Genomic DNA, 9078 nt, shown 5'->3' with positions numbered 1-9078 from the left:
GGGGACTTACCAAAGTGACCGATTAGTCACTCTAACATTGGGCATGCAGCCGCAAGGTGGAAGGGGACTGCAGAAAGTGTCCTGTGAGTGCAAGTCTGGTCCAAGCCAGTGCAGTTTTCTGAGCTTCAATTTCCTCATCTATAAAGTAGGAATAAGAATGATGTGTTTAGGCCGGGCGCGGTGGCTCACGCCTGTAATCCTAGCTCTGGGAGGCCGAGGCGGGTGGATCGCTCGAGGTCAGGAGTTCGAGACCAGCCTGAGCAAGAGTGAGACCCCGTCTCTACTAAAACTAGAAAGAAATTATCTGGCCAACTAAAAATATATATACAAAAAAATTAGCCGGGCATGGTGGCTCATGCCTGTAGTCCCAGCTACTCGGGAGGCTGAGGCAGGAGGATCGCTTAAGCCCAGGAGTTTGAGGTTGCTGTGAGCTAGGCTGATGCCACGGCACTCACTCTAGCCCGGGCAACAAAGTGAGACTCTGTCTCAAAAAAAAAAAAAAAAAAAGAATGATGTGTTTAGAATCAAATGACTATGTTAGTGTTAAAATTTTAGACTCCAAAGTTCTTTGTATTGCAACCTCTTCACTCTTTCCAATGTCATTTCGCTCATTCTACAAATACTCTTAAAACACCAGCTCTGTCAGCCACTGAGGATGCAGCAGGGAGCAAGAAAGCTGCAGTTCCTTCTCTTTAGGAGCTTCCAGTTAGTTCACAGCTGCAGTAAGTGTTGGGATGGGGACCCCACAGTGTTAAGGACAGAAGGGCCAGAGAAGACTCCCAAAGGAATTGATCTTAAGCAGAGTCTTGAAGAACAGGTGGGATTTAGGTTAAGAGTCTAGGACAGAAGGACCAGCATGGTGAAGACCGAGTGGTAAGAGCCTCGCTCCAAGTGGCAACAGTTTGGGTTCCCTGAGACAAGGACTTAGGTGCAGGAAGCGTATATGCAAGGTGATTGCAGGAAGTGGAATGAGAGTGGAAGGTGAATTAAGGAGCTGGTTAGCATGTGGACCACTAGAGCTCAAGTCCATTGGGGTGTCCCCAAGAAATAACTTAGAACACGCCTCAGAATCGTCCCACCAGAGGACAGGGCTGCTGGGACTGGGATCTACAAACTCCTTTCACCCATTTGTTGAAAGTGCCCTTAGGGAGAATGGACCCCCCCCCACACACACACACATTTGGGCTTTCTGGATTGTGCTTAAGAGGCTTCCTTGAAAGGCTGAGGCAGCAAAGCCACGGGTGGCAGCCTGTGCTTGACGAGGGATGCTGGCAAGGTGGCTGAGTGTCCCCAGTGAAACCAGGTGGCCCTCGGGAGGCATCACACCAGGTCTGCTCCAGGGGGCCTGGGGGCTGAGTATCGCCCGCCGTCATTGGGTTTGGCCTGAAGTGTTCATGAAAGTTTGAAATACTTTTTAATTCAAGATGAGGGGGATTTTTTTTTTTAATTTAAAAGAAATCCAGATTCCTAATTTCTCTTGAAAAATGAGATGGCAGCAGGGTGACACCCCTGCGCTGCACAGTCTGCTGGGGCTGAACAGTAGCTGCACCTGGAGAACGGAAAACACCTGCCCTTCTTCAGAGCCACAGTGATTGCTGCCCATGCACAGTTACTGCAGGACGACCCCAGCAGGCTTTTGAGTTTATGGTCCCCTGGCATGGGGCCGTTAAGGAAAGAAGGAAATCTGACAGGGCTAGAGCTTGTGTGTATGCTTGAGAAAGGGAGGAGGGAGAAAGATGAGAGGTGAAGCCTCATTTGGAGAGAGCCCTATGCTGCACAAGTCCAGCCAATAAGGAGGTGGTGTGTAGACACACAAGGGATGGTGGTAAATCTTTGTCCTGAGCCTCAAGGTTGACATGAGATAGGGTGAAAGTACTACTGGGTTCTCTCAGCTGTGATACTGTAATTTGCCCTTCACTGTCCCCAAATTCAATATATAGCATGGTTTCAACAGACTGAGATGAGGGTGTGCTCACAGGTCTAGAAGTACAGAGATGAGTCGGACAGGGTTTAACAGTTCTGCTCTCTGGGAGGGGAGCTCAGATTTGTATTGCCTGCCAATGTTCGTGGTGTAGATACTCCCCACCATGGCAGATGTTAAGCCACAGTGTGCAGTCACTGAACTTGGAGAGAGATGTGCAGTAGCACACCGTCATATAATTTTTCTACCATACAAATAATATTAGATGTAAATAACCTTAAGAGAATGAAAAAAGCACAATGCAAAATAATTATGAAGTGGGGTGTTTTGAGTAGTTACTACCTTTGTTTTTAAAATAATCTTTTAAATTGTAATTCTATATAATTTTTAATCGTGTCTATTTAACAACCAGCTCACAAGATTCCTGGAAATTTAACAGTCAGCTCTCGTGAGCCTTTCTGAGATAGTTCTAGCACATCTCTGGGCCCGGGAGGTTGCTGGAGCCACCTCTATCAGAAGCCCTCTGGTGTTTGGAAGTCCCATTTTAAGTGCAATGGTGACTGGGGGGCAGGGAGGAAGGTAATTTATTTTGGGAAGCTCAAATCCCAATCACAGCTGCAGGCTCAGAGCACACTTGGTCTGGACTTGGCACAGGACAAAAGGTTGAGTGAGACTCCCTCAGGAATCTCAGGACAGCTGAGGCAGCTGCTTTTGTGGGAAGCGTCCCACGTGCCAAGTGCAAGGCTGTCAGTTACACGGGGGCACGCTCCCCTCAGGAGCTTGGGTATGCAAGTTGCTCTGGCCGCATGGTTTTTGCATTCACCGTCTTTCTACCCCAGCCTGCCATCTTCTCTCCATCATCCTAATTTTCAGCCGGGACAGGAGGCCAGAGGTTCATTCTGCAGAAGCAGGGACATCACAAGGCGGCCTGAGGAGCTGCACTGGGCGATTGCTGTTCTCTGTGCTTGGTGTTAGGCAGAGTAGACCACACAGGCTGCCCCTTGTTCCTTCGTCTTTGTCTTGGTTCAACTATAAACTGAGATATGCAAAGTTTAATTAACTTGCCCAGAATCAGGCAGTAAGCGACAAGGCCAGACAGGCTGGCTCCAGAACATGTGATCTTAACCACTTGATGGAAAAAAAATGTGGGAACAAGGTGGGTGTGGCATTGTGAGGCAGGCCTGACAGACCGAAGGAATTTCAGAGCAGTGGCCTTTGGCAGCTGCCACAAAATCCTTAGGAAGCTGTTGGAGATATAGGAGCAAAGAGGAGGGAGGCTGATTTGGTTCACATTGGAGAGAAGGGAAACTTGTGTACATTGCTTGGAGAGGTACCCGACTATCGTGTGTGTGTGTAGGTGTGCTCTGCCTCTCCACACTCAATATGGCACCTGTGTGGCCAAGGACGCCTGGACCAAAGGAGAAATAGATTGAACACTCACTCCTTGGACAGCTGATGTTAAAGAATTATTGTTAATTTCTTTTCTAGCTATGATAATAGTATTGGGTTATTTCTTTTCTTTCTTTTTTTTTCTTTGTTTTTTTTTTTTTTTTTTAAGGTTCTTATCCTAGTCTATGGCTATTTCCCTGAGAACCTGGGCCCCAGATCCATGGGAAATGTCAAGACCCTGGGATGAAGGTGCTGGGGGAGATTCCAGGTTGCCTGTGAGACATTTCTCTGGGGCTTTGGGCAGTTGTGTACCTGAGGGAGCTTTCCCCACAATCCTGAGTCCAAAGGCTTACTCAGCAGAGCCAGCAGGGAGATGGTAGGGGTGCCTGAGAGGTACCAGAGTCCGGCTGGGAAAGGGCAGAACTCCAAGCAGCAGAAGATTCAGGTTTAAGGTGGACTCTTTCCTGATTTATGGAAACTCCTAAATCTCAGTAGTCTTCACATGTTATAATATTTTTGTCTACTTTTTATTGATGTATAAAATGCATTCAGCCTGTTTCTTATCTATACAATAAAAATAGTATTTTAAAAATATCTGTACCTTTTAGAGGTTTGTAAATAAAATATTTGCTGGGACAATGGTATGCTATCTTGGGTTGGCTTGAAAATAATTCATAGGGAGGGTGAAGTGGCTTTGAGTATAAAGGAAGCAAGATGGGCAGTATGTCAACTGCCTAAACTAGGTGAGCGTTCATTATGCTGTTCTCTACTTTTGTATGTGTTTAAGATTTTTGTAGGAAAATTTTCAGAAATGAAGAGCATGGGCATCAGGAGATTTTAAGGATGAAAAGGAAGAAGGAGGTCTTAGGAAAGACAGTGCTACAGATGCCACCATCGAAAATTCTAATTTTTGCCACAAAGCAAGCGTATTTTATACACCACCTTCCGAAATGAGAAACATGACAAAGAGTTGTTCTGAACTGAGATAAGTTTATGAGTTTCTGAGTTGTGGGTTCTGGGCATCTGGGATGATTGACATCTTGGAGAAGTTGAAATCAAGAAAATGTTCTCTCTTTATGCTCTTTGTTCCTATCTACAGTTTTCCACAGATAATAGGGCTGGCGTGGTGGGGGCTTCCCTTTTGCTTGGGAAAGGCCACTGCTTGCAGTTGCCCCACGGGGTTCTAATTTTTTAGTTGGGGTGTGATATTGCTGTCATTATATTTTGAGTTGACCACATGGAACTCTGGGACCATAAGAAGGTTGGGATGAATTCACATGGTGTGGAGGTCTTTAAGAAGTTACATCAGCGTTGAGGCTTCTGAAGAAATAATCCACATTGAACCAAATATATACCCACGAGTATGCCAGAGCTGGAGAACTAGATTAGGAAGAGGAAGTCATTAGTCATTTTACCATATTTTTTTTCAATTTCCTTGTGGAAATATAAGGTTCAACTTTTGGACGCCTTTTAAATGGCTGGCCTTTGTCTGTTTGGGGCATTTGTGACTCATTGCAGAAGGCTTTCAAGTTATGCAATGTGTAACCCCAGGGTGGGTAGCACAGATCATGGTGAAATATAGACTAAGTGATCAATCCACTGATTGTGTGGCTTTGAGGTGCGCTTAACATCCGGTTTGGCCAATTGCAGACATTTGTAGCTGCTTTTCACTTGTCTCGCTAACTCTAGGTCATTACTTAAAAATAGTAATTTTAAAATTTTTTGTACAAATAAACCAGGCACAGTGGCTCACACCTGCAGTCTCAGCTACTTGGGAGAGGGGAGGATCACTTGAGCCCAGGAGTTTGAGGCTGCAGTGAGCTATGATCATGCCACTGCATTCCAGCCTGGGTGACAGAGTGAGACTCCATCTTAAAAAAAAAAAAAAATCATAAATGGCCATGTGAGTGTGGGCAGCACATTTCTGAGACTCTGAGCTCCTTCTCTCAAGGTATCATCACACCTTTCATCTGAGCTGTTAAACCAAATGGTTTAATAGAACTAAAAGTAGAGAAATGTAGAATGAAGGAAACTTCCAGTCTTCTCTACTCTTCTCCCAACTTCTCCACAAGCGCCAAGTTTGCTAATATGATTGGGTCAGAATCTAGGTTAGAGCCATGGAGCCAGCAAAGGTTTCGTCAGACTCTACTGACACCCAGGTTTCCAGGCACCTTCTTAAATGTGAGGAATCCTGTATTCGTATAGTTTCCCCTCACCTGAAAATACGTCCTTGGTTTCCTTGGACCTAAAGAAAATACTTCAGAGATTAGTTTGGCTTAGCTATCCAGAGGTGATTTACTGAGATGGGAATTATAACAGCTTAGATAGAAAAAGGAGTGATTGTATTCGCAAAGCAATTAAAAACCAAGTGGTTTTTATGTTCCTTTCTGTGTACTTTAGGAGAACAGTTTCCTTAGGTTTGGCATTAAGATCCTCACCTGTCAAATAAGTTTTATTGCCACTCAGATAAAGTGAAGATTATTCATGTTATTGGCCCTCTTTATGTTACAAGAGTTCCTTCAAAGGCTGGAGAGAAAATACCCACATATCAAACTCTGAGCCAGGTTTGACCTGGCTAGTGCTTGTCTACTTTGATCTCTCCAGTTTAATTAATTTTTGAGAATGTTAAGACTTATTCTCTTGTCAAATCTGGCTACAGGGAGTAAACAATTCAGTTGCTACTAGGTGTGCCTCCTTTCCTTAAAAAAAAAAAAATTAGTATCAAAGCATATGCTGTTGCTGTGTATATACTCATATATGTTTTGAGAAGATGGGACCAGAGTGCTGAATTCAGATACTGGCTCTGACACCTATATCCTTGGATAAATTGCACATCCACTCAGGGTTAATTTTCTTTTCTTTTTCATAGAGTTGCTTGAGGATAAATGTGTTACTCTATGTGAAGCTCTTAGAACAGGGACTGGAACAAGTGAAGCCCTCAATATATGAACACTTTTATTAAATATTCCTATGTTCACACCACCAAGATTGTCCCAATATTAAATTCTGATGATAGAAGTCAGCGTAGCTTGTCATATCTCTAAGTTTTGCTTTTTCAATATTCATTGTCTGAAAATGCAATTTAGAAAAAAAGACAATTGCATTCTTTAAAACTGACTTAATTTTCCTAGCAGCAGTGGTATGTAAATGATGCAGCTAAAATACATATAATACCTTTCAGAATTTTTCTGAGTTTTTTATGATCTCCTTTGGAGTTCTGTGGTTTATTAAGAATTAACTTATGTGATTTATTCTTGTCAAGTTCCTGCTTTGAAAATGTGATGACATATCTGTCAGTCCCCAAAATGGAGCAGAACTCTCCACCTGTGAGATACACACCTGGATTGGCCACACAACTTTCCCCCAACTCGCCCCAAATTGTAACTAGGCCAAAATTGAGCCAGCCAGGGCAGAGACGTTGGCTAGAGCTTCAGATTACTGTTCTTTGTCGCTTCCTCCCCGCCGCCTCCACTCTCCACCCCAAAGACATCCTCATCTCTTTAAAAACTGTTGGGCTGATTAAGAACAGGAAGTTAGTTTCCCGATAAACATGACTGCTGAAGGGTAGTCCTTTAGTTACATATTGCTGGTTGCCTTCACTTTGAAAACATCTTCCTGCAATCAGCTAGTCTCCCTTCCCCAAACACAGTTTCCTTGCTCACGTGGGATCCTGGTCCAACCTGCTAAGGAAAAACACGAGCCAGTTTCTTGCTGATTCTAACACTATTGTCAAGGGATATGCAGAGCTCAGAGTTTGAGGAACTCTTTCTTCTGCTTCTCTGAGGGCATTTGAAAAGGCAGTAGGCTCACGAAAAGGGCATGTGTTGGTTCTTGAATTTTGTTGTTTGAAGATTCACTTATTTTTCTTGCTAGGTGTGCTGACTCTTTCACTCAACACACATTTTCCAAGCCGGGTTCTGCTTAATAGCAAAAACCAAAACCAGCTTCTTCAGATGACATTTGGGGGGGGGGGAATACTTAAAAAAGAGCTTTAGTCCATAATCCCATGGATTTTTTTTTCATATTTCTGATATTCAAGGGAAATTTTTAATGACAACCCTTTTTGAAATCTAAGAAATCAAAAGTCAGAAATCTGCCTCCAGCAACAAAAATGGGTTTTAGAGCAAAATATTTAGGTTTGTATATTCCATATTAGATAAATCCTAAGGGAATAAACGGATTTTTTTTTTTTTTTTCGAGACGCGGTCTTGAACTCTGAGCCCAAATGATCCTCCTGTCTCAGTCTCCCAAGTAGCTGGGACTATGGGCCTGTGCCACCTTGCCCGGCTAATTTTTTAAACTTTTGTAGAGATAGAGCCTTGCTATGTTGCCCAGGCTGGTCTCATACTCCTGGCCTCAAACAATTCTCCCTCCTGAGCCTCCTAAAGTGCTGAATTACAGGCGTGAGCCACCGCACCCAGCCAGAATTTACGTTATTGCCAGATTGCAGTGAGGTGTGTTATAAAGTGCATGAACCAGGCACAGGGAGACGGAGTTTCAAGTCTCCTCTGGCCACTTGCCTGCTGTGGTCCTGGATCAGTTCCTCGGCACCTCTTGACATTCAGTGTCGAGCTCTGTGCCTGGCACATAGGAGATGCTCGCAAACTTCTTGTCTTTCTATATCTTATCCACCACATCACCTAAACCAAGGCAGTGTCCTGGACTTCTTGCAATCTCTCCCCACCCAATTCTAGCCAGTCACTAAATCTTGCCAATTTTACCTGCTAAGTGCCTGCTTAAGCCTGCTTCATCCTCTCTGCTCCAGCCCCAGGTCAGTTCGATCCTTGATGATCATTGGATTTATGTAGGCAATGATTTCCCAGATGCTTTTCTGGCCTCAGGTCCTGCCCCACCAACCCCTCTCCCACAAATCTTTCTAAACTAAAGCTGACTGTATCTCTCCGCTGCTTAGAAGCATCAGCCCTGTCTTGTCTGTAAGTTGATGTCTTTGGCATTATATAAAAATAGCAAGCACTTTCATGGTTCTTACTCCGTGCTCTTCTAAATGTTTCATACATGGTAACTCATTGCATCCTTACAACAGCGTTACGTGAGGGTTACTATTATAATTTCCACTTGACTGGTGAAGAAACTGAGGCACAGGGAGGTTAAATAATTTGCTTGGAGTCGAACAGTTAATGAGTGATGAAGCAGGATATTAACGATTTTACATATTCTTGCCTATTCTGGCAGCCTTATCTCTGGCCACTTCCTTATCTCTGGCCACTTCTGCCTTGTTCTTTATCCTCCAGCAATGGCTACATGCCATTATCACCCCACCCATATCCACGCCCCCCCCAACATCCACGCCCCCCCCCCACCTCACCATACTTTGGCCCTGCTAAGAGCTCTGCCGGGAATGCCTTTCCCATTGACTGCTTGACCAATTCCTACTCCTCCTTTCAGGCTTGGACCCAGCATCACATCTTCCTCCTGTGGGTCTTCCCACCTATTCTCTGTGTTGCCATTGTGTTCTCCGCACACCTCTGAATATCTGGGGTGCTGGTTGGTGTTAGCTATGAGACTGACAATGGAAACCAAGATCTGGAGGTGGTCCTCAGGAATTTGCAATCGTTTAGGGAAAAGAGGCAAAAGAAAAAAAAAGAAGCAAACAAACAAAACAACCTTGGAGTAGAATGAGCAATCCAGGAAAGGTAAGCACAGCACATTTTGGGAGGACATAGAAGGTTGAAGGATCCAGGCTGGGGTGTGAAGAAAATCTTTCCAGAGGAGATGATTTTGAAGCTGGGAACTCAGGGATGGAAAGG

Source organism: Lemur catta, chromosome 14 (genome assembly GCF_020740605.2).
Source record: "Lemur catta isolate mLemCat1 chromosome 14, mLemCat1.pri, whole genome shotgun sequence".
In the NCBI taxonomy this organism is placed as follows: Eukaryota; Metazoa; Chordata; class Mammalia; order Primates; family Lemuridae; genus Lemur; species Lemur catta.
Note: the sequence above shows the minus strand (reverse complement) of the source record.